This window comes from Callithrix jacchus, chromosome 9 (genome assembly GCF_049354715.1).
Source record: "Callithrix jacchus isolate 240 chromosome 9, calJac240_pri, whole genome shotgun sequence".
Lineage (NCBI taxonomy): Eukaryota > Metazoa > Chordata > Mammalia > Primates > Cebidae > Callithrix > Callithrix jacchus.
In genome coordinates, this window is record NC_133510.1 from 94,549,849 (window position 1) to 94,573,116 (window position 23,268).

At 34.4% G+C, this 23,268-nt stretch overlaps 1 protein-coding gene across 15 annotated transcripts in view; it reads left to right on the forward strand.

Annotated features, from left to right (window-relative positions):
- The window catches only part of MGAT4C (MGAT4 family member C), a 934,265-nt gene that overhangs the window by 137,980 nt on the left and 773,017 nt on the right, over positions 1 to 23,268 (forward strand). For all 15 annotated transcript variants that reach the window (XM_054238711.2, XM_035257230.3, XM_035257224.3 and 12 more), the window contains one exon: positions 7,341 to 7,373. The gene's annotated coding sequence lies outside the window, so the exon portion shown is untranslated. The remainder of the gene's footprint in view (positions 1 to 7,340; positions 7,374 to 23,268) is intronic.

Consider the following 23,268-nt stretch of genomic DNA (forward strand, 5'->3'; position numbering starts at 1 on the left):
ACATGGTTTCTGCCATGGTTCCTTCTGATCAAACATGACTTAGTATCCCTAATCTGAAATAAAACATAGCATGTTTTGTCTTGACCTCATATCTCTTCTTAGCTATTATTTTTAATCTTTTCATTTCAATCTCCCTTCATAACCAGCTTTTAAAAATAGGTTTCTTTTTTATAAATGCAACTTTCTCAACTTTCACTTAATTTTTTCCTCTTGCCACACTAGAGTTCTGATTCTATGTCACCAATTAGGAACTTGTTGCCAAATCTTACATATTCCCATCCCACTTTAGCTGTCAGCAGTATTTTACATAATTGACCATTACATTTTTCTTGAGAGACTAGCTTCCTGATCTCCAAGTGTAGCAGATACATCTTTCAGAAAATTCAAGTTAACACAATATGTAATTCTCTTTATTTCAATTTCATTATTTTTTTCATAACCATAATTGCCTTCTAACTGAATTTCCATTTTGCTTGGTGGCACAAAAAGTTAACTGAATCAATTCCAGGTAAATTCAGTGGCTTCAAAGGATTCTCAGGCATTTCAGATTTTAAATCAGTTAAATCAAAATTGCCTCCCCCACTTCTTCCTTGCTTTTTGGATTGGTTTAACTATCTGGAAAGTTCATACAGTACAATAATATCAGATGGGAATCAGCCTTCCATTGTCCTACACTGACATCTATTGCAATGTACAATCATGTCTCACATACCTACCACATTTGCATCTGTTGAGGTTTCTATATTCCCACCTGTTTTCTTGAAAAACATTTTACACTACTCTTTGTTATAATGTCTTCTTATCACAGCCACAACCCCTTTCAACATTTGCTTGCTTTCCTCAGCCAAATTTTTTTTTGCCCTCTCTTTTTACTCAGGGAATCATAAAATATTTGCTATGGCTGCCTTGTGCCTTCCCTTTCTTTAGCAGCAAAAAGACATCTTAAGCCTTGTCATTAGGCTACTGGGGGAGTCTAAAAGTATAATTCTTTATACTGTTCCAGAAATAATTAAGGGCAAATGTGTATTTTTAGATTTCTAAACTGTTCTCTGGGTTCTTCAAAATCCCATGTACTTGTTCTCAATGACAGCAGAAAATACAATGAATAGGGCTTCTTCTTAGGTCCCATCAGTTTTTATATATTTCTCTCTAGTGCATTTTTTGACTTTTTTCTACACTCGATAGAGTCATTATACTTTGGTATAGCGTGGAGGAAGAGTGATTTAATTGTTTATTCTTCCAAATCTTTGTCTATTACGTCAGTAGCATAACTTTTATTAAAATGCAAAAAACCGACAAAGTTCACATCTCTGCTCTGTACTTTCACTTCATCACAGCTGGCTGGGCTTGGGGAAATAGGACCACATGTTTAAAATACAGCTATTTAATGATTAGTGGGAGAGGCTTACTTTTCTGCATTATGGCATAATGGTTAATCTGCTCATCTTTTTTTTTTTTCTGGAGAAAACAAAATATAAATGCTGAGTATGTTAAAACAGGGGTCCTCAAACGCTGGGCCACAGCTCAATACCAGTCCATGACCTGTTAGGAACCAGGCCACACAACAGAATCTGAGTGGCCAGAGAGCAAGAGAAGCTTTATCTGTATTTATACCTGTTCCCTATCAATGCATTACCTCCTGAGTTCAGCCTCTTACCGGATCAGCCTTGGCATTAGATTCTTATAGGATTGTAAACTCTATTGTGACCTGCACATGCAAGAGATATCGGCTACACATACCTTATGAGAAACTAATGTCTGATGATCTGTTACTATCTCCCATCAACCCCAAGATGGGACCATCTAGTTGCAGGAAAAGAAGCTCAAGGCTCCAGCTGATTCTACATTATAGTGAGTTATATAATTATTTAGTTATATATTACAGTTTAATAATAATAGAAATAGAGTATGCAATAAATGCACTTGGAACATCCTGAAACCATATGCCCACCCCTGGTCTGTGGAAAAATTGTCTTCCATGAAACCAGTTCCTCTTACCAAAAAGTTTGGGTACTAGAACATTCAAATGCATTGATGAACTATATAGAAAGTAAGGAGCACTCCGAGGCATAAGTAAATGTAAGGATAAAATAAAAGTGACAACCAGAATGCTGATACTCGTTTCTACCTTAAAAGCCATTGCACATTCTAGTAAACTTGAGTTTTTGTTTTCATAGATTTTTTTTTTTAATTTTTTATTGGATTTTAGGTTTTGGGGTACATGAGCAGAGCATGCAAGACAGTTGCGTAGGTATACACATGGCAGTGTGCTTTGCTTTTCTTCTCCCCTTCACCCACATTTGGCATTTCTCCCCAGGCTATCCCTCCCAACCTCCCCCTCCCACTGGCCCTCCCCTTTTCCCCCCAATAGACCCCAGTGTTTAGTACTCCCCTTTCTGTGTCCATGTGTTCTCATTTTTCATCACCCGATTTTTAAAGCACAGGCAATAGGGAGAAAATATCCAGTAGTTGCTGAAAATAGAAAATCTAAAAGAATATAATCCCAACATAAACCTGGGCCCACCAAATGGCCTAGCCCCTCTACATAAGTGAAAAACGGAAATAAATGTCCACTCATTCACGGTTTTATAAGGAGCTATACCTATCTTGACTTCTAGTACTGAATGAAGGGAAAAAGGAATATTGCTTCTAGCTAAAAAACAGCCTTTGTGTTGGATTGCAGCCTAAATTTCTTTGACTGTGGGATGTGAAAACCTTAATGCAATACTATAGTTTAAAGTGCATCTAGGTTGTTATAGTACCCGGCACATAGCAAAAACAATTGCAATTTTTTTCCCAGGAGAACTTGTCTTCAGTCCACACCATGAGGAATTCTCACAAATAAAAATTAGAAATAAGAATTTATACTAAAAAAAAATCACAAAGCACCAAGGAAACAAAGTGCCACAAGCTGGAGCCTCCAAATATGAGAACAGAATATCATAACTAAAAAGCAAATATACTTTGTAGGTTATAAAAATAAAGGAAGGTACTAAAAAAAATAAGAAAAGAGCAAAATAATTTTAAAAGACCAAGAAGATTTAACAAAAGACTCAAGAGAATGGCTTGATATTGAAAACTACTATTTTAGGTCAGTGTCCCTGGAAATGAACTCTTAGGTATAGATTAGCATGCAAGAAATTTATTTGGGTATATTCTCAGGGAAAATCACTGTTAAGGGAGTAAGAAAAGCTGGATTGGGCAAAAGGCAAAGGAGATGTAATTGCATTACAACTTTCAGCAGATAATATATTAAGTTCTGAAGTTAATCACTCCTAAAGCTACTACTAAAAAGCAGACATACTTTTGGTGTGTCTATATTATGCAGAAGAGCTATCAACCCACAGACCGAATATAATAGTTCAAGGGAAAAAGGAGACAACAGGCTTAAAATTTCTTTAGGAACTCTAAAACTTCTATACAAATGGGTTATTTTGATCATCTACAACGGAATCAAAAGAACAGCCACTGGAATCAGATAATCTTACTTCACTCCTGCCTTTCACACTCACTAACTAGTTGACCAAAAGCAAATTACTGTCTCTCTGTGACTAGTTTTTTTCATTTCTAGAGTGGCATAAATGATAACTACTTAATAGAAGTGCTGTGGAGGATTAAATAAAGTGAACACATCCAAAGAATAAGTAACAACTATTACATAACAATAGTTTGTTAATAGCTGCTATAATAAAAATACTTTTAAAAAGGAAGAGGATCATAATCCTTAATTTAGAATTTGCCTTAAATTTTCTTACATTTACTTAGATATCCTGTTTAATTCACAGTCATGTGCAGAACCTAATTCTTACTCTAAAAGCAAAAAAACACTTTACTGGAAATTTACCTTTAATGATATATGTGAATTCTGCAATAGCAGGAGATCCTTGCCTCTTTCTCTGGCTCTTTATATTTGCATAGAAACACTATTTCTGGGGTATTTTAGAATATGTTCAACGTGATTTCTTTTATCCTACAAATGCACTGACAAAACAACAGATTATAGCACTGAGATTTGTATTGTGAGAGCATTTGCTGTTAATCAAATAACTCTGTAGCATGTTTGTACATGTTTTTCATCTGTGCTTGGAAAAAGATGATATGACTTTATTCATGTGTTTACTTGTTTATTTCCTACTCTTATAACAAATCAAGGTGCAGTATCTTAATACATTCCCTTTTCTCTGGCCCTTGGAAAACAGCAAAAATTAATGCTAAATTTAATCCATCAAGTAGCAACTGTAATAAATATTACATATCTAATCTACAGGTTTATTTCTTTGTGGTAATAAACAAATACTTTGTTTTATTTATGTTTGACCAGATTTATTCTGTTCTCCTTTAAAGAAAATCTGGGGCTATTTGGCTCCTACAATAAGCTGTCAAGATGAAAAATCCACACTGTAATGTCAATTTGCAATGCTTGTGGTTCAAAGGGTATTTACAGCACATGATTTATTTTTCAGTCACCTACGATTTAACAAAGAAACTATACTATGATTAATATCAAAAGAGTGAGAAGTGATTTATTTTTACAAATTTGTCTTGAACAGCATAAAGCATGTTATTTCTGATAGCGCCTATTAGGAACAATAGCACTTGAAGTTTGTAAGAGTAAACAATTTAAATCTGCCATAAAAAAGTCAACACCTTAGAAAAAACTGGAACAGATACTCTACTTCCATCCTGTGGAATTATTTTATAGATATTATATGAAGTGTTACACATCATTTTTTCAGGGCTTTCATTAGGAGAATAAGTGTCCATTCTTCAAATGCATGTCATCCTTTTAACATATGATTATTCCACAGCTTTTTTTTTTGCTTTTATATTTAATACATATGCATTTAAATTTGACAAAAATAAGTTGGTTGAAACAAAAATAAATAGCTCCTAAATTTCAAATGCCCTCTCAGTTTTGGGAAAAAACTTATGCATCAACCTAGGAAAATCTTTAGAATCAATCTCCCAGTAATCAAACACTATTCTATTCAGAATCAAATATTTTAGACCTGCCTTCAGTGAAGTAGGTGCTTGGCTGGATACATTCTAGGTATATATATTTGTGGGTTACATGAAATATTTTGATACAGGCAAGCAATGGATAATAATCACACCAGGGTAACTGGGGTATCCATCACCTCAAGTATTTATCTTTGTGTTACAAACAATTCAATTATACACTTCTCCTTATGTTAAATGTACAATTAAATTGTTTTTGACTATAGTTACCATGTTGTGCTAGCAAATATGATAACATATATTATCAAAATTTTCATGGAACATAAATTCTCCTCATGGCATTTTATGTGTTTTCTTGCAAAATTACTTTGGCCTTGTTATGTTTTAACTATAAAAACTTATTTAATAATCAAGAACTACAGTTAATTACAGAATTATTCTATTACTAGAAAGCTACGTGTGAATTGATCATTCTTATTTTTTTATTACAAGTATTTAATCATTAAATAAGTAGATGTATTTGAGTTGATATTGAAAGGCATCTAAGATATAATGCTAAGACAAAAAGTAAGCTAGAAAACAGTATATTTTCATATTTATGTAGTGGTACCCATACATTTATTTGTACACTTGCTGATAATGTTAAAACACATTGGGATGTAAATTTTAAAAAGTGTGGCATAATATGCAGCAAACTCAATAGTTGTGAGTGGGAATATAGTAAATATTCATTTCTTTTGAGACGGAGTCTCCCTCTGTCTCCCAGGCTGGAGTGCAGGGGTTCAATCTTGCCTCCATGCAAACTCTGCCTCCCAAGTTCAAGCGATTATCCTGCTTCAGCTTCCCGAGTAGCTGGGACTACAGCATGGTTGTACATATAATAAAAATGGGACACTGGGCTGGGCACAGTGGCTCACACCTGTAATCCTGGCACTTTGGGAGTCCAAGGTGGGTGGATTGCCTGAGCTCAGGAGTTCGAGACCAGCCTGGGCAAAATGGAGAAACCCCATCTCTTCCTGAGTAGCTGGGACTACAGATGCTCACCACCATGCCCAGCTAATTTTTGTATTTTTAGTTGAAATTGGTGTTTTATCATGTTGGCCAGGATGGTCTTGAATTCCTTACCTTAGGGGATTCACCAGACTCAGACTCCCAAAATGCTGGGATTACAGGCATGAGCCACTGCAACCAGCTAAATATTCATTTTTTTTAATACATCTTTTTATCTTACATATCTTTGTATGTTTCCTTAATAGCCAACATTTCTATAATAAAACATAGGAAGAAGACAGGCATGTAGACTCACACGTCAGTAATGACTAACTCCACAAGGTAGAATTACAAACGACCTTAATTTTCTTACTTCTTGTCTATATTTTAATATCTATGCTCATAACAAGAGTTATTAATTTATGTAAATACAAGATAGAATCATTTTAGTGGACTGCTATCTAAAACTTTTCTCATTTATTGCATAAACACATCTCCCTCCTCATAGATTTTTTGTTTCTGTGGAAATATGATTATATAAATATAATTAACATTTATCTGAATAAAATTTATTTATCAATAAAGAACCTTAATTGCATGAGCATTGTTAAATCACCAAACTAAATCTAATACATCACAACTAAGTTATTGCATGGCCTCCTCAAGAGCTTCTTCAGTTAATTGCATGGGGATTGAGAATTAAGTTAGTTTTTTGTTTGTTTCTTCTTTTGTTCTAGTGTTTATTATCAGTACTTTTGTGTAAAGTTACAAGTAATGGCAATGAATAACAACATAGATATTTTCATATATAATATTATAGAAGTACATTGTGAACAATAATTTCTATATATATGAAGTACTAAAAATAATAAAAAGTTTTAAAAAGTATTCCATAAGCCCTTGTTTTAGATCTCTTCTTCCTTTGTTTCAATAACATGCTTTAATAATCACTCTCTTATGAAACATGTGAATATTTAGATGTTACTGTTTTTACATTTTTGTATCATTAAATATGCATGCATCATTTCCTAATAATCTTCTCAACTATTTTACTTTCAGTATCCTTTTTATTTTAACTTTCAGCTTTCCTTGCTGCTTCAATCATCTCCAGTAATATTTAAGATCTCTGATAGCTAATGGTAAATCTGAGAACATTTTCTGGATTTGAGCCAATCATAATATCTTTAAATAATATTTATATATTGCAAGCTTGCCAGCTACTTGCCAGGGCATAACAAAAGATAAATATACACTCCTCTACTACCACCACTAAAAGAAGCCAAGTCATCTGACTGCTAGTGACCTAATTTTTGCATAGCTGTTTGTAATTCTCATCATCATGTTATGGCGATATAATTTATTAATCCTTCTGGCATTTTTCTCCTTGACAGCTTCTCAGTTGCTGTTACATTCTACTTGGATGGGTAAGTACTATATACAATTTTGAAACTGCACATCAAGTTTTATATATTGAAACTTTATTTGCTTTAAACACTCAGTGTCTACCAGGTAGAATAATTTGGATTTAACAATATAAAAGATAAAAATTATTGTTAAGGGTTCAACATAGATGAGAATGAAGAAAATGTATATTTGAAGATGTAAATACAATGGAGCCTTTCAATATGTTTAACTCAGGGTGGGTTAAAATATAATTCACATCTTAGTTTATAAAAGCCATAGCATTTTACTCCAAATGGGAAATATATTTTTTAGTCCTCTGCAGACTTTTAGGTATATTGAAATACTTCTGTACAGAAATATTTTTGCTATAATATCTAAAACCTTACACCTTTTTAAGCAACAACTGTATGTTTTCACATTAATTTTAAATTGTCAAAAAGTAGTTAAAATCACCAATACAGGTGGTAAATTATCCATCTTTATATGTAACTACCACATTTTATTTAATTACAATAAAATTCAATTTGATGTTTTGTACATATTATACATATTAAACACAAACAATAAGAACAGAACAAAACTATTAGAAAGGAATATGCACATATTAACAAACCCCCGATTAATAATTCACTACAGCTGTACTCTAAACAAAGTTGTGTTGCTAGAATGTATGGCAAAAAAAAGGATAAATATTTAGATCATATAGTTCCCTTTGTCCAGTAAAAAAAGTCAACCATGGTTGCTTAATTTGAATGGACACATTTCTTGACACCAGTGAATCAGAAGGAGTTTAGGCATATATAATATATTAGGTAATATCCTATTGTCAACCACAGATTTGCACAGCAATGTTATTCAAGTGAGCAATTTACATTTTTGGATCTCTATTTGACCTGTCACCTTCATTTTGACATTCCATCTCCATAAATTTATTCCTTAAATTAGAGAAACATTTGTTGTAAGAAATAAAGATAATGTGGATTTATGTGACTTCCTTATGACCTAACTTAATAAAATTATTCTAAAATGTTAAAAGGAAGACATAGTTATATTTATTACATAATCTTGCTCAAATTTCCAATGTTTTAAACTTTTTTGTCAAGTAATAGATGATTTTTCTATTGTAATTATCTGAATTTTTGAGATGAACATTTCAAGGAGCTCCAGTTTCAATTGAAAAGGATCCATAATCTTTAAACACTGGACATTCTACTGTGAAGGATTTTAAGTGTGATTATATATTTTTCTAATATTCATAAGTATTCTATTATATTTATTCATAGAGTTAAAGCAGCAAATTAATTCCCAGTAGTCTAGGAGAAATGCAACCACAATGCAACTTAGAATCTTTTCCATATTTGGAAAGGTTGTTTGAAAAGCCAGAATTCTTCAGCATCTTACTGTAAAGTTGTAATTTGTGTCTACCCTATTTTAATCACAGGTGTGACAACAGCAGTGGTTTTATATAGAATAAAAATGGGGTGCTGGGCCAGGCACAGTGGCTCACGCCTGTAATCCTAGCACTCTGGGAGGCCAAGGCAGATGGATTGCCTGAGTTCAGGAGTTTAAGACCAGCCTAGGCAAAACTGTGAAATCCTGTCTCTACTAAATTACACAAGAAATTAGCCATGCATGGCAATGTTTGCCTGTAGTCCCAGCTACCTAGGAGGCTGAGGCAGGAGAATCACTAAAATCTGGAAGGCGGAGATGGCAGTGAGCTGAGATCATGCCACTGCACACCAGCCTGGGCAACAGGGCAAGACTCTATCTCTACACACACACACACACACACACAGACACACAAAGTGTATTGGGGTGCTGATGATTTAGCCTCTGTGTTTTTCAATTTCTTGTGGAGTCTTTAATCTGGTCTGGTCTGACTCAAAATCATTGTCACTTATACCCAAGTTTTTTAAGGATAAGGATATGATATTCTTCACTGAGTTCAGAGAACTGGCACGTAACTAACAGAACCAATTAAGTAACAATTTCGCATAGTTTCTTGGTCATTAAAAAATTGAGAAAATGAGGAAAATATAGTGTACTCCAGCTTCTAAGGAAGTAAATTCCTCAGTTTAAGTCTTTTCTTTTACAGCATATAACAAAGCAAATCAAGTAGTAGGCAATTTCATGATATTCGGATATTTTGACTTTTGAAACACTAGCTGTTAAGCTATTAATAACTGTGAGAGATCATATTAAATTCAGGTGATGTTGATTATTTATTTTAAATGGATAAAGTTTTATGTATTATGTACAACGTGATGTTTCAAAGTACTTATACATTGTGAAATGGTTGAATTTAGCTAGTTAAAAATGCATTACCTCATATAGTTATCATTTTGTGATAAGAACACTTAACATCTGCTTCCAACACAGAAGTATAGAGTAGCATGGTGGTTACTAGAGGCTGGGCTGGGTTGGGTGAAGTGGTGTTGGGAAAATGTTGGTCAACTGATGAGAAGTTACAGTTAGATAGGTAGAATAAGTTCAGGAGATAGGAATGATTTTTAAGCTTTCAGTAATTTAATAAATAACTTACATTGACATTTAACATGACATTTCACCATAATTGAAGGCTATCTTTCAAACATAGCATATCTTATTTTTATTTTGAATGTCACACGAATGAACTAATGAGTATGTGACTCCAATTACTACATGTATTATGTAGATACTCAGGCATTTATTGACAGTTATTTTTAGTGAAAAAATTTATCATAATCAACCTATACATAATGCTGCTGTTTAAATAATTAATATAATGTGGTAGGCCAGAGAGGTGGGGATCCCAAAAGATGGCTCTGCAAGTAATATCAACAAATTGAAAGCATTAGATGATCCAGTTTTTGAAACACTTGATATTGAACAAAAATTAGTTTCAGAAAATTGTTACAGATGTCTGTAATTTTATCAAAGACCAATTGCATCATAAAAGCATTACATGATGGGGAGGAACAACAGTGCTGAGGAGGTCATAAAGATAGTTGTATGCATCCAGAAGTCAAGAATTTAAAAGAATGATTGAGTGTTGGAGTGCTCATTTGTCATAAACAATTATGAACCATAATTAATAAAGAAGTATTCATTTTGAGTCATAATGGAAACATTTTGTGCTTAAAAGTTATGTAAATGGTAAAAAGCCATGACAATGTATGTTTATACAGGTTTGGAGTTTTTCAGTATGTTATAAAAGCTAAATTTATAATGCATGGGTATTATATGGAACAAATATATTTTAATTTTATCTAAACAAGAAAAGATTTATTTCAGAAATCTTTTCAGAGAGGAACAATTTAATTACATGCTTCTTGCATATTTACCAATGAACTTTAAGGCAGTTTTTTTATTTGTATTTGTTTTATTTGTATTTTATTTGTAGTACAACCTCCCTAGAACTAAAAAATACTGTAATAACATTTAATCATTTTAATTAAAATATTTTTAAAATTAAACTGTTAGAAAAAAAATGATAAAAAAAAAAGGAGACACTCTGTCAGGCATTGACTTATGTCCTCCCCAAACTCATGTATTTAGTTCCCCAATGCCATAGAACATGACCTTATTTGAAAATAGTGTCTTTACAGAAGTATTCAAGTTAAAATGGGGTCACTAGAGTGATCCCTGACCCAATATAATAGGAACTTATTAAAAGCAGAAATTCAGACATTCAGACTTATGCAGAGGGAAGACACTGTGAAGAAACACAGCAAGAAGATGGCCAACTATAGCCCTGAGGCTACTAAAACCAGGGGACAGGCCTGAAATAGATCCTTTCCTGGAGCCTTCAAAGGGACATCTTGATTTCAAACTTCTAGCCTCCAGAATTATTAGACAACAAATTTCTGATGTTCTTAGCCAATCAGTTTGTGGCACTATGTTTTGGCAGCCCTAGAAAACTAATATATTATCTTAACCAGTGTTTCTCGTCTAAGATAGAGCTTTCATTTCCATAACATCCACAGTGGCTTAGGGAATTTATGTAGGAAATCATACACTGTACATATTTATTTTTAAATTTCTGAGGTCCAGTGATGAAACTAGCAATATTAGTTGACTGATATTCTTAAAATTCAGAGTAATTAGAGACAACTTTGCTAGTCAATTGATATAACAATTACTGAACATGTTGTGATACAGCTATCAGTGTATAAAATAATTGTATAGATTTGAACATGAATTCAACCCCAGTATTATACATATGTCGCTATATTCTTCTCAAGAAACCCAAGTAATTAACAGGACAATACCTGGGTTTAGCATCAGAATATGGTATTCTCCCTATGAATACCATATATTGGACCTATATTCTCCATATGAATACCATATTCTCCCTACTAAATTACCTCAGATAATTTTATGTATACCAATTAGTAAGGACCCAGTTTTCATCCCTTGATAACCTCCAAAACCAGAATGAGGGATCCTCATTTGACCTGGAGTTAATTTTTGAGGTGTGTGAATAAACCAAATCAGGTCACTGCTTCTGTTTATATTTGCTACTTGGAGGGAGCAGAGCAAAACAATGCTGAGATATGAATAGAGATGTAGACTTTTTTAGTAACAACAGGCAATATATTCTTTTTTTAAAACAAGCTCTGTTGTTATTTTAGGATTGACTCTTGATAAATCCATTAAAAAACGATTGACTTGGTGGGATGTGATATTTTGGGACTTCCAGGTTATTCTTTGAGGTGGTCTTGATAGTAAACTATGTTTTCACAATGTGTATTAAGCTAGGGGGAAAGAAAGCATTTTGATAAATGTTTTTTTACAATGTGTGTGTATTTACTTTTTCAGCAAGTTAGTTCATTTTCAAGAAAAGATCCTACAACAGAATTATAAATTTTCAGTCTTTTGTTGGCATCTACAAGATAATCCTCAACTTCAGATGCTTACGTGCTGTAAGGACACTGGCTCTGTTTTACTCTGTCCTTTAAGATCCTTGGAAAAAGATGTATGCTTACAGTCCTCTCTGGCCTGTAGCAATGCCACAGTTCCCTCTTTCAGTTAGCTCCCTGCTTGCTTCCTGCCATGCATAGTTAACAGTGCCCTCCCTCCTGCTGCCATCCTCATTTCTCTAGTTCTTGAGATCACTGGTGGGAGAACAGAACCATTACTAAAAGATGACTGCAAAGTGCTAAAGTGTTCACCCAGCCATAACATTCTTCTATTTACTGTCCTTGTTATTTATGTTGATATTTGCTTAATGTAGGATGTAAGAGCTTGACGTATGGAGTGATTTAGCAACACCAGGGAAATAAATATTATCCAAAGTTCTATCATTGAATGACATGAGATTAATAACATCTGGGCTAACCATTCTACCAACACCAAATATCACAATCACAGATTTGAATATACTCCTTCAAAATATACAGTATTAGATTTCATTGAACCATGGTGTACTACATAAATAGAACACACTTCAACAATCAGGGACCCAGTTTGGACCATCTGACACCTCATTTTTATTGTTGTTGTTCACTCTTACGTTATTGAAAGCCTATGGTCATTTTAAGGCAAAAACAGTTTCAATTCAGTAAAATTTGAATAATCCACCCCATAGATTAATCAAATTCTGAACCTAATTTGAAGTTACGTGTTTTCGTCTTTCTCACTAAGGTACTTTGTAGTGTAAGGCAGAGAAATTATTCTTCACTCTTTCCTAGCTCCCCAATCCATACTGAACTTGCTAGCCAAAGATTCTTCTAAATCTATGGTCAAGATAGGGGAGAGAAGAGAGGAAAGTGGCTAAGAACATTTTAAATGGGAATTCAAGCTTCTGAGCCAGATGAATTGCTCTAGTCTACTTATTTTTCTTACGGTGCATTTGGTATCTCAAATTTCTCAGACTCCCCCTCCCTTTTATAGGTAGTGCTTCTCTTAATTGTGTTTCTTCTAATTAAGCCTCAAATGGTGACATAATGTACCTACAGCCTTGGCTAAAATCTTCAGGTCCTGCAAAGTTATTCTTTTGGAAAAGATTCTTTCCTAAATGATTACAGGCCAGGGTGCTTCCTGCTAGATCCACATGTGTACAGGCCAGGGTGCTTCCTTCTAGATCCACATGTGGTGCATCACATTCTTGCACAATTGACTCGTCATGGGGGCAAAACTGATTATTTTGCACCTGCCATCTTCCCTATTTCCCGTTTGGCTTTTTCAAGCATGAGTCAATAACAATTCCACACTGGCCCCATACCCTTCTGCAAACACATATCAGATTCTTAATTGGTCAAAGTTTCTCTCACTACATTTGGATTAATTTTACCCTCCATGGTTTGATGTTGAATATGTAAGTGAGGTATGGGGAAGGGCAGAGTATACAAGTTACTAATCAGCTCTCTCTGAGGACATCTTCCTTAAATATTATGGTTTATTATTTCCAAACTCTCAATCACCATGTATCCTTGATGTGAGGCGGGAATTCATTTTAATTATCTGCTTGAATTTCTATAAATGAGCCCTCTATTTGATAATGACTAAGACCAAATTTCATTTTTAACATGCTATTATATCAGCTAATATTCTAAAATTGTGTTTCATATTTTAGAATTTTCCTCAACTAACTAGTAAGTGCCTTAAGGTCATAAACCATGTCCTGTGATTTTTTTCTTATTGCTCCTGACACAGATAAGCCATCATTAATAAATGTTGGATGGATGATTGAGTCAGATTTTAACGAGCTAGAATCATGATGGGAAATACCTGAAAGATGAACAGATGATGTAGATATTAATATTAAACCTAATTGGGGAAGTACTTTAAAATAACATACAGGACATTGTAGTGGTTTTAAATGTCACCAGTTCTTTGACTCTCCTTCCCATCAGGAGGTCAAGTTTGTGTGCAGTAACGAACCTGAGGGCTTTGTAGGACTGTTTCAATAAATATATTGCAGAATAATTGATATTGCATAACTTTGAGACTACATTATAAAAGATCATGCAGCTTCTATATGTCTCTCTTGGAACACTTGATTTGGGAGATGTTAGCTACCAAGAAATCCAGCAACCATGAGGATGCCATGTAGAGATATAACGAAGCAAGAAAGTTGGAAAAGGATATATTTAATCTTAAATCACATTTAGAGAAAATGAAAAGAAATCAGGATTTCCTCTGTTCTTTATCCCTACCCAACCACCTCCATAATATTTCTCAGTCTGAGGCTCTCTCATTTGCAAAATATTTTTAAATTAAGACATATTTTATAAACAAAGTTCAAATTCAAGATGAGCCTTTGTTAAGGATCCCAAAAGACCTAAGGTTAAGTTTCAGAGACTCCCTCAAAGAGTCTAAAAGCCTCTTAGTGATGCCAAGGTTGCTCTTCACTGTAAAGTAATAGGAGATCTAACATATTTAATAGCTTTCCCCACAATATCCTTGAGATCTGTGAGTGTATTTTTTCTAATAGAAAAAAATACACATTAATTTATTAAAAACCCACATAATTTTTAAAAAAACTTTTATCAGGTAGATCTGAAAGAATAGGGACAGTATAACATTTAAAAGGAAGTTGAATTTCAGAATTTCCATGAGCAAAAAGCTAGCTGAGAACACTCAGCTGCAAACACCAATCATTTCTTATGAGCAAGGAAGGATGATTTAGACAACAAAATCAAGATCCAGAAGTCAGACCAAAGGGCTTTGATAAATCATTTTCAGGCAATAAGACTGAACCATCATAAAGAAACTGGCAACATGTACTCAGCTGGATTTTAGAATTGCTATGAATCAGTGACTCTGATTGCCTCCATTTTACCTATTTAGAATGAAATTGTATCAGTTCTATATGTGAGCCATCAGTGTATGTTGGCTATATGGTGGGCAGATATCTTGTCTCTTTAGATCGTAGATCTTCAGATTGAGAGGAACAGCACTGAAGGAGCTGTACTGAAAGAACCACAGGCACAGAGCTTCTTATGTGCATGGATCTGATTTAGATAACAGAACACTGAAACCTCAAACCTGAGTGTGATGCTGCAATGTATGAGACATTTTAAAGTCTTGAAAGGGAGTGTGTTTTGCATGTGGTAATATTTTAAGTACTTGTGATATGAAGGTAAACTGTGCCCTCAAGTTATTTGATGATCTTCATTCATTTAAGAGTCATGTTAACTTTCTTTGAACCTGGACAGGACATTGTGACTGCCTTGAAAAACAGAATATGGTAGAAAAAAATACTGTGCAACTTTAGAGAAACATTTATTCAGCTTCTTCCAGTCTTTCTTAGGACACCATCTTTTTAAGAGAGTAACCCTTATATATAGAAACTCAGCTACCTTGGGGCCACCATGTAGAACAGTGGTCCCCAACTACTTTGGCACCAGGGAGGTATTTCATAGAAGATAATTTTTCCATGGATGGGATGGGAGACAGATGATTTTGGGATGAAACCTGTCCCACCTCAGATAAACAGGCATTAGATTCTCGTAGGGAACACGCAACCTAGATCTGTTGCATGTGCAATTTGCAATAGGGTTCTTGCTCCTATAAGAATCTAATGCCCCAGTTGATCTGACAGGAGGTGAAGCTTAGGTGGTAATGCTCCCTTGCCTGATGCTCACCTTCTGTTGTGCAGCCTAGTTCCAATACTTCTGTGCAGTATTGGTCCATGGTCAGGGGATTAGGGACCCCTGATGTAGAGAGAACAGATAAAGAAAAAATATACAGAGAGGAGATGTCCATGCAGCCCCTACTGTTTCAGAACTAGTTTAATTCTTTTTTTTTTAATTGCATTTTAGGTTTTGGAGAACTAGTTTAATTCTTTCTAGCCCAGGCTGCATCTATGCAAGGGATAGGGCTTTTAAGATAACTACATCCTCAGACATTGTGTGACTGCTACTGCATAGAGACACAGGTGAGACACTGACTTACTGAGCGTACTCAACTGCTGAGTTCATGAACAAAATAATTGATTGCTAATGCTACTGTTTGGAGCTTTTATACCAAAGTAGGTAACCAAAACAAGAACTATGGAAATATTGAGAACTTTTTTTAAAAACAAAACAAAACAAAACAAAAAATGGGTCAGTTACAGAGTTTATTGTACTATCACAGTTTAGATCAGGGTTTCTCAGCAATAGTGTATTGGCATTTAAATCCAGACAATTTTGTTGTGTGGGGCTTGCCTGCTCATTGTAGGCTGTTTAACAGCATCACTGGCTTGATTCAATAGAGAATACAACCTTCCCACCCTCAAATATGATCACTCAAAATGTTCAGAGACATTGCCAAATGTCTTCTGGGGACAAAATTCCTCCTGATTAAAATAACTGGTTAACATAAATTTGCAGAAAGAATAGAAGAGGAAAAGAAACTTAGAAGAGTATAAAATTTTATTAACCAAAAAATTGTATCCAATCTTATAATAATAAACTGTGAAGTAGAAACAGTATTGAAACAATAACTAGAATTGGATGCTGTTTGCAAAAAAATCAAAATATTCATGCTACCCACACATATGTAAGTATAGAAAATTAGGTTTCCATTAAGTTGTGGATTTGTTGAGGCTCACCGTGAATGTTTACTTCTTGCACTTTTTTCCCTCTTATTTCATGCTTCAGCTGATTTTTCATGTTAACGTCTATTGTTTCAATAAAAACACTTCTATAATTTGATGATTTTCCAAGAGATGAGTTTTATTTTCTCTCAGGTTAGGTTATTTAACGTCACAACTAAGTATTTTAGCCTTTTGAAATACTTATCTCAAAAAAATCACTAACTGAGACTAACAAAATATGCTATGCATTTCTGATAGTATAATCAACTTCAAAAATTTGAAGATAATTTCAAGGCAACCTACAATTCAGAAAGGAAATAATATCAGAACTGTTAGTTATGAAAAAGGAACAAAGGGTCAGTTTTAAAAGTAAGGGAAAACTAAGTTTTAATACAAAATTCTTGCTTTCTCTTGTAGTATTAATGTTTTAAATTATTGACATGATATTTCTATTTTTTCAAATTTTTTAAAATTTATATTCATATGTGAGGCATTTAAGAATCAATTCTGTGTAGTTTATTGTAATTTGTTAATTTACTTCAAGTTTGTCTTTCTGAGCAAGTTTTGTAATAATTATACTTAGAAGTTTTTCTTTTTTATCTCTCTTTTTTAAAAAATTGTGCTCTAAGGCAGAGGAAGTCCATTGGCCAAAAAAGAGAGCAAAACATTTGATTATTTTTTTCCCATTCTGAGGTCAGTTTCAAATGATGGTTGTCACAAACCAGGAGAAACAATAATTGGGTTAGAGCAAATTCATATTAATTAGAGCAAATCTATCATTAGTACAATGATAACAGCTTAGTGTGTAGTACATGGTGCTAGGAGGTAAGAAGAATCAACTGCATATTTAGAGGGCAGGGAATACCCAACTCCAAATATTGGCATATTTTTGTATATAGTAAAAGCTCAGGTCAACTAGTGCCTTATCTTAGTCTCAACTTAACTTTCAAATATATAAAACATTATCTTTCACTTGGTAACTGGCATCTCCCTATTATAAGGTATGTATCTGTCATCAGGTGACAGCTACCACTTATCAGAGGAATAGGACATTAGTTACACAGAGCATTCAAAGAGATTAAATCCATTTTTCTCCTTTCTACAAACTTTGTATAGTGCAATGACATATGAATCAATTGGTAAACTATTAATAACTTCTAGATGAGTTTAGCCCCTTCATTTTTCAGAAGGGAAAGGAAGTGTAGAGCTGAATAGATCTGGCGTGCCAGTACATTTACCCTTTTGCAACTGCTTTTCATTTTAATGTTACTTTCTTTTTTGCAAGGGCAAGATACTAAATAAGATGAGATGATTTATATTTTGTCACATTTGCTTTCAAAGATTAATGAGCGCCACCGAAAGGAATAAAAAAAGATAATATTAGGTAGAGCCAATTTATGAAGCAGAGGCAGTAGTTAATGTATAAAGTAAAATTACACTGCATATTTTCCAACAAAATGGTTTCTTTTTTAGTTTTCATGTTTATTTGAATTAATTTGGCATGATTAAATAGTTTTAATTAATAGTAAGTTAATAGTTTGTCCTGTTTAATGTTTATACATGCCTCTTTTATGGGATAACTGATGGTTTATAAACATCTTTGGCAATTAGTGGGCAGTTTACTGTATCTTTTAGTAAACAAGTGGGACAATTTTTCACAATAATAACAAAATACCAGTATACCAACATATGATATAGTTATCTGCCTGAATCAACAGAACTTACATTATAAGTAGATTAACTAATTTCAAGTGCATAAATTGAAGCAAATAATAACACAATTTCTCATTTCGTTTGCTCTTTCCTTTTTAGAAACACATCAATACTACTTGATTTGAAAGTACATTTTTGTAAAGACCAATATTTTCCCTCCTGAAATGTAGGTAATGTGATTACTAAACTTGAACTATTCATACACAAGAATAGTAATCTAAAACTGATGCAGACCTAAGACACCAAATAATGCTAAAGTATATGTAGTGACAGAGTAAAAGGAGTGGACTTCATTAGATATGTGTACAGTAAATATTGCTTAGAAAAAGAAATGTATACAAGAATAATGCTTAAGAGCCTAAGTGTAAAAGTCTGTCAGATTTGAAATTGAAGCTTGGGTCTGAAATTTTATTTTTCTGTGATTATGCTTTGATGTTTGCACATACCATAAGATGGAGCAAGATTGACTTTCCAAAAGTTTAAACTTGTTATTCAAGTATAATATACATACAGAAAAACATACAGTTTGGTGGTTTGCACAAACCTCAAACGATAATATAATCAGCACTCAGATCAAGAAACAGTGCATTACCACCAGCCAGAATATTCCCTTATGTTCCTCACCCATCAGCCACTGCCAACTCCCTCTCCAAGAATAGCCTTTACTGTGATTTCTTTTTTTTAATTCTCTCAGAATTTAATTAATGCATAATATTGGTATATAGTTATGAGGTACATGTAATATCTTAATACATGTATACAGTGTGTAATAATCAAGTTAGGGCATTTAGGGTACATCCGTCACCTCAAACCTTTATCATTTCTTTGTGTTGGGAACATCTCACATATTCCCTCTAGATATTTTCAAATATATAGTGTCTTATTGTTAACTACAGTCATCCTACCAGGCTATCAAACACTAGAACTTGTTCCTTCTATCTAATGCTATGTTGGTACCCATTAACCAACCTTGCTCTCTACATACACTTTCAAGTCTCTCATAACTATGCTTCTACTCACTACCTCCATGATACCAACTTTTTAAGCTCCCACAAATGAGTGAGAACTTGGGAAGTTCGTCTTTCTGTGCCTATCTTATTTCACTTAACATAATGACCTCCAGTTCCACCAATGTTGCTGCAAATGACAGGATTTCCTTCTTTTATATGGCTGGATAATATTCCATGGTGTATATATGTCACATTTCCTTTATTCGTCCACTGATGGACACTTAGGTTGATTCCATATCTTGGCTATTGTAAATAGTGATACAATAAACACGGGGGTGCTGGTATACCTTTGCTATACACCTACCCTTTCCTTTGGATAAATACCCAGTAGGGGTCATATAATAGTTTTATTTTTACTTTTTTGAGAAATCTCCACACGGTTTTCTACAATGACTGTACTAATTCACATTCCCACCAGCAGATATAAGGGTACGTCTTTCTCCTTATGCTCGCCAGCATTTGGTATCTTATTTTTTTCCCATAATAATTTTTTTATTGCATTTTAGGTTTTGGGGTACATGTGAAGAACATTCAAGATTGTTGCATAGGTACACACATGGCAGTGTTATTTGCTGCCTTCCTCCCCATCACCTATATCTGCCATTTCTCCCCATGCTATCTCTTCCCAACTCCCCACCCGCAACTGTCCCTCCCCTATTTTGCCCACACAGACCCCAATATGTGTGCTCCCCTCCCTGTGTCCATGTTTTCTCATTAACACCCAACTATGAGTGAGAACATGTGGTGTTTGATTTTCTGTTCTTGTGTCAGTTTGCTGAGAATGAGGGTTTCCAGGTCCATCTGTGTCCCTACAAAGGACAGGAACTCAACGTTTTTGATGGCTGCATAGTATTCTATGGTGTATATGTGCCACATTTTCCCTGTCCAGTCTATCATCGATGGGCATTTGGGTTGCTTCCAGGTCTTTGCTATCGTAAACAGTGCTGCAATGAACATTCGTGTGCCTGTGTCCTTATAGTAGAATGATTTATAATCCTTTGGATATATATGGAGTAATGGAATTGCTGGGTCAAATAGAATTTCTATTTCTAGGTCCTTGAGGAATCGCTACACTGTCTTCCACAAACTAATTTACACTCCCACAAATTGTGCAAAAGTGTTCCTATTTCTCCACATCCTCTCCAGCATCTGTTGTTTCCAGATTTTTTAACAATCGCCATTCTAACTGGTGTGAGATGGTATCTCAATGTAGTTTTGATTTGCATTTCTCTAATGACCAGTGATGATGAGCATTTTTTCATATGTTTGTTGGCCTCATGTATGTCTTCTGTTGTAAAGTGTCTGTTCATATCCTTCATCCACTTTTGAATGGGCTTGTTTTTTACTTGTAAATCTGTTTTAGTTCTTTGTAGATTCTCAGTATCAGCCCTTGTTCTGATGGGTAAACCAGAAAAACTTTTTCCCAATCTGTAGTTGCCAATTCACTCTAATGACTTCTGCCATGCAGAATCTGTGGAATTTGATTAGGTCCCATCTGTCTATTTTGGCTTTGGTTGCCAGTGTGTTTGGTGTTTTGGTCATGAAGTCCTTGCCTACGTCTATGTCCTGAATGGTTTCACCTAGATTTTCTTCTAGGGTTTTAATGGTGTTAGGTCTTATGTATAAGTCTTTAATCCATCTGGATTAATTTTAGTGTAAGGTGTCAGGAAGGGGTCCAGTTTCTGCTTTCTGCACATTCCCAAAACCATTTATCCAACAGGAAATCCTTTCCTCATTGCTTGTTTTTGTTAGGTTTGTCAAAGATCAGATGGTTGTAGATGTGTTGTTTGCCCCGAGGCCTCTGTTCTGTTCCATTGGTCTATATCTCTGTTTTAGTACCAGTACCATGCTGTTTTGATAACTGTAGCCTTGTAGTATAGTTTGAAGTCCGGTAGTGTGATGCCTCCCACTTTGTTCTTTTTGCTTAGAATTGACTTGGCTATGCGGGCTCTCTTTTGGTTCCATATGAAGTTTAAGGTGGTTTTTTCCATTTCTGTGTAGAAGGTCATTGGTAGCTTGATGGGGATAGCATTGAATCTGTAAATTACTTGGGGCAGTATAGATATTTGATGATGTTGATTCTTTCTAACCATGAACATGGGATGTTTCTCCATCTGTTTGTGACCTCTCTTATTTTGTTGAGCAGTGGTTCATAGTTATCCTTGAAGAGGTCTTTTACGTTCCTTGTAAGTTGTATTCCTAGGTATTTTTTTCTTTTTGTAGCAATTGTGAATGGCAGTTCGTTCTTGATTTGGCTGTCTTTAAGTCTGTTATTGGTGTATAGGAATGCTTGTGTTTTTTGAACATTGATTTTGTATCCTGAGACTTTGCTGAAGTTGCTTATCAGTTTCAGGGGATTTTGGGATGAGACAATGGGGTCTTCTAGACGTACAATCATGTTGTTTGCAAATAGAGACACGTTGACTTCCTCCTTTCCTATTTGAATATCCTTTCTTTCTTTTTCTCTGCCTGATTGCTCTGGCTAAAACTTCCAATACTATATTGAATAGGAGTTGTGAGAGAGGGCATCCTTGTCTAGTGCCAGATTTCAAAGGGAATGCTTCCAGTTTTTGCCCATTCAGTATGATATTGGCTGTTGGTTTGTCATAAATAGCTTTTATTATTTTGAGATATGTTGCATCAGTATGTACTTTATTGAGGGTTTTTAGCATAAAGTGCTGTTGAATTTTGACAAAGGCCTTTTCTGCATCTATTGAGATAATCATGTGGTTTTTGTCTTTGGTTCTGTTTATTTGGTGAATTACGTTTATAGACTTGCGTATGTTGAACCAGCCTTGCATCCCCAGGATGAATCCTACTTTATCGTGGTGGATAAGCTTTTTGTTGTGCTATTGCAATCGGTTTGCCAGTATTTTATTGAAGGTATTTGCATCTATGTTCATCATGAATATTGGCCTGAAGTTTTTTTTTTCTTGCTGATTCTCTGCCAGGTTTTGGTATCAGGCTGATGTTGGTGTCGTAAGATGATTTGGGAAGGATTCCCTCTTTTTGGATTGAATGGAATAGTTTCAGAAGGAATGATAACAGCTCCTCTTTGTATGTCTGGTAGAATTTGGCTGTGAACCCATCTGGACCTGGGCTTTTTTTGGGTGGTAGACTCTTAATTTCTGCCTCAACTTCAGACCTTGTCATTGGTCTAGTCAGGGTTTCAACTTCTTCCTGGTTTAGGCTTGGGAGCATGCAAGTCTCCAGCAATTTATCCATTTCTTCCAGATTTGCTAGTTTATCTGCATAGCGTTGTTTGTAATAATCTCTGATGCTGGTTTGTATTTCTGTGGAATCTGTGGTGATTTCCTCTTTATAGCTTTTATTGAATGTATTTGATTGTTTTCTCTTTTCTTTTTTATTAATCTAGCTAGTGGTTTGTCTCTTTTGTTGATCTTTTTGAAAAACCAGCTCCTGGATTTATTGATTTTTTGAAGGGTTTTTTGTGTCTCTATCTCCTTCAGTTCTGCTCTGATCTTAGTTATTTCTTGTCTTCTGCTAGGTTTTGAATTTTTTTGATTTGCTCCTCTAGCTCTTTCCATTTTGATGATAGGGTGTCGATTTTAGATATCTCTTTGCTTCTCATGTGGATATTTATTGCTATATATTTTCCTCTAGAGACTGCTTTAAATGTGTCCCAGAGATTCTGGTATGTTGTATCTTCATTCTCGTTGGTTTTGA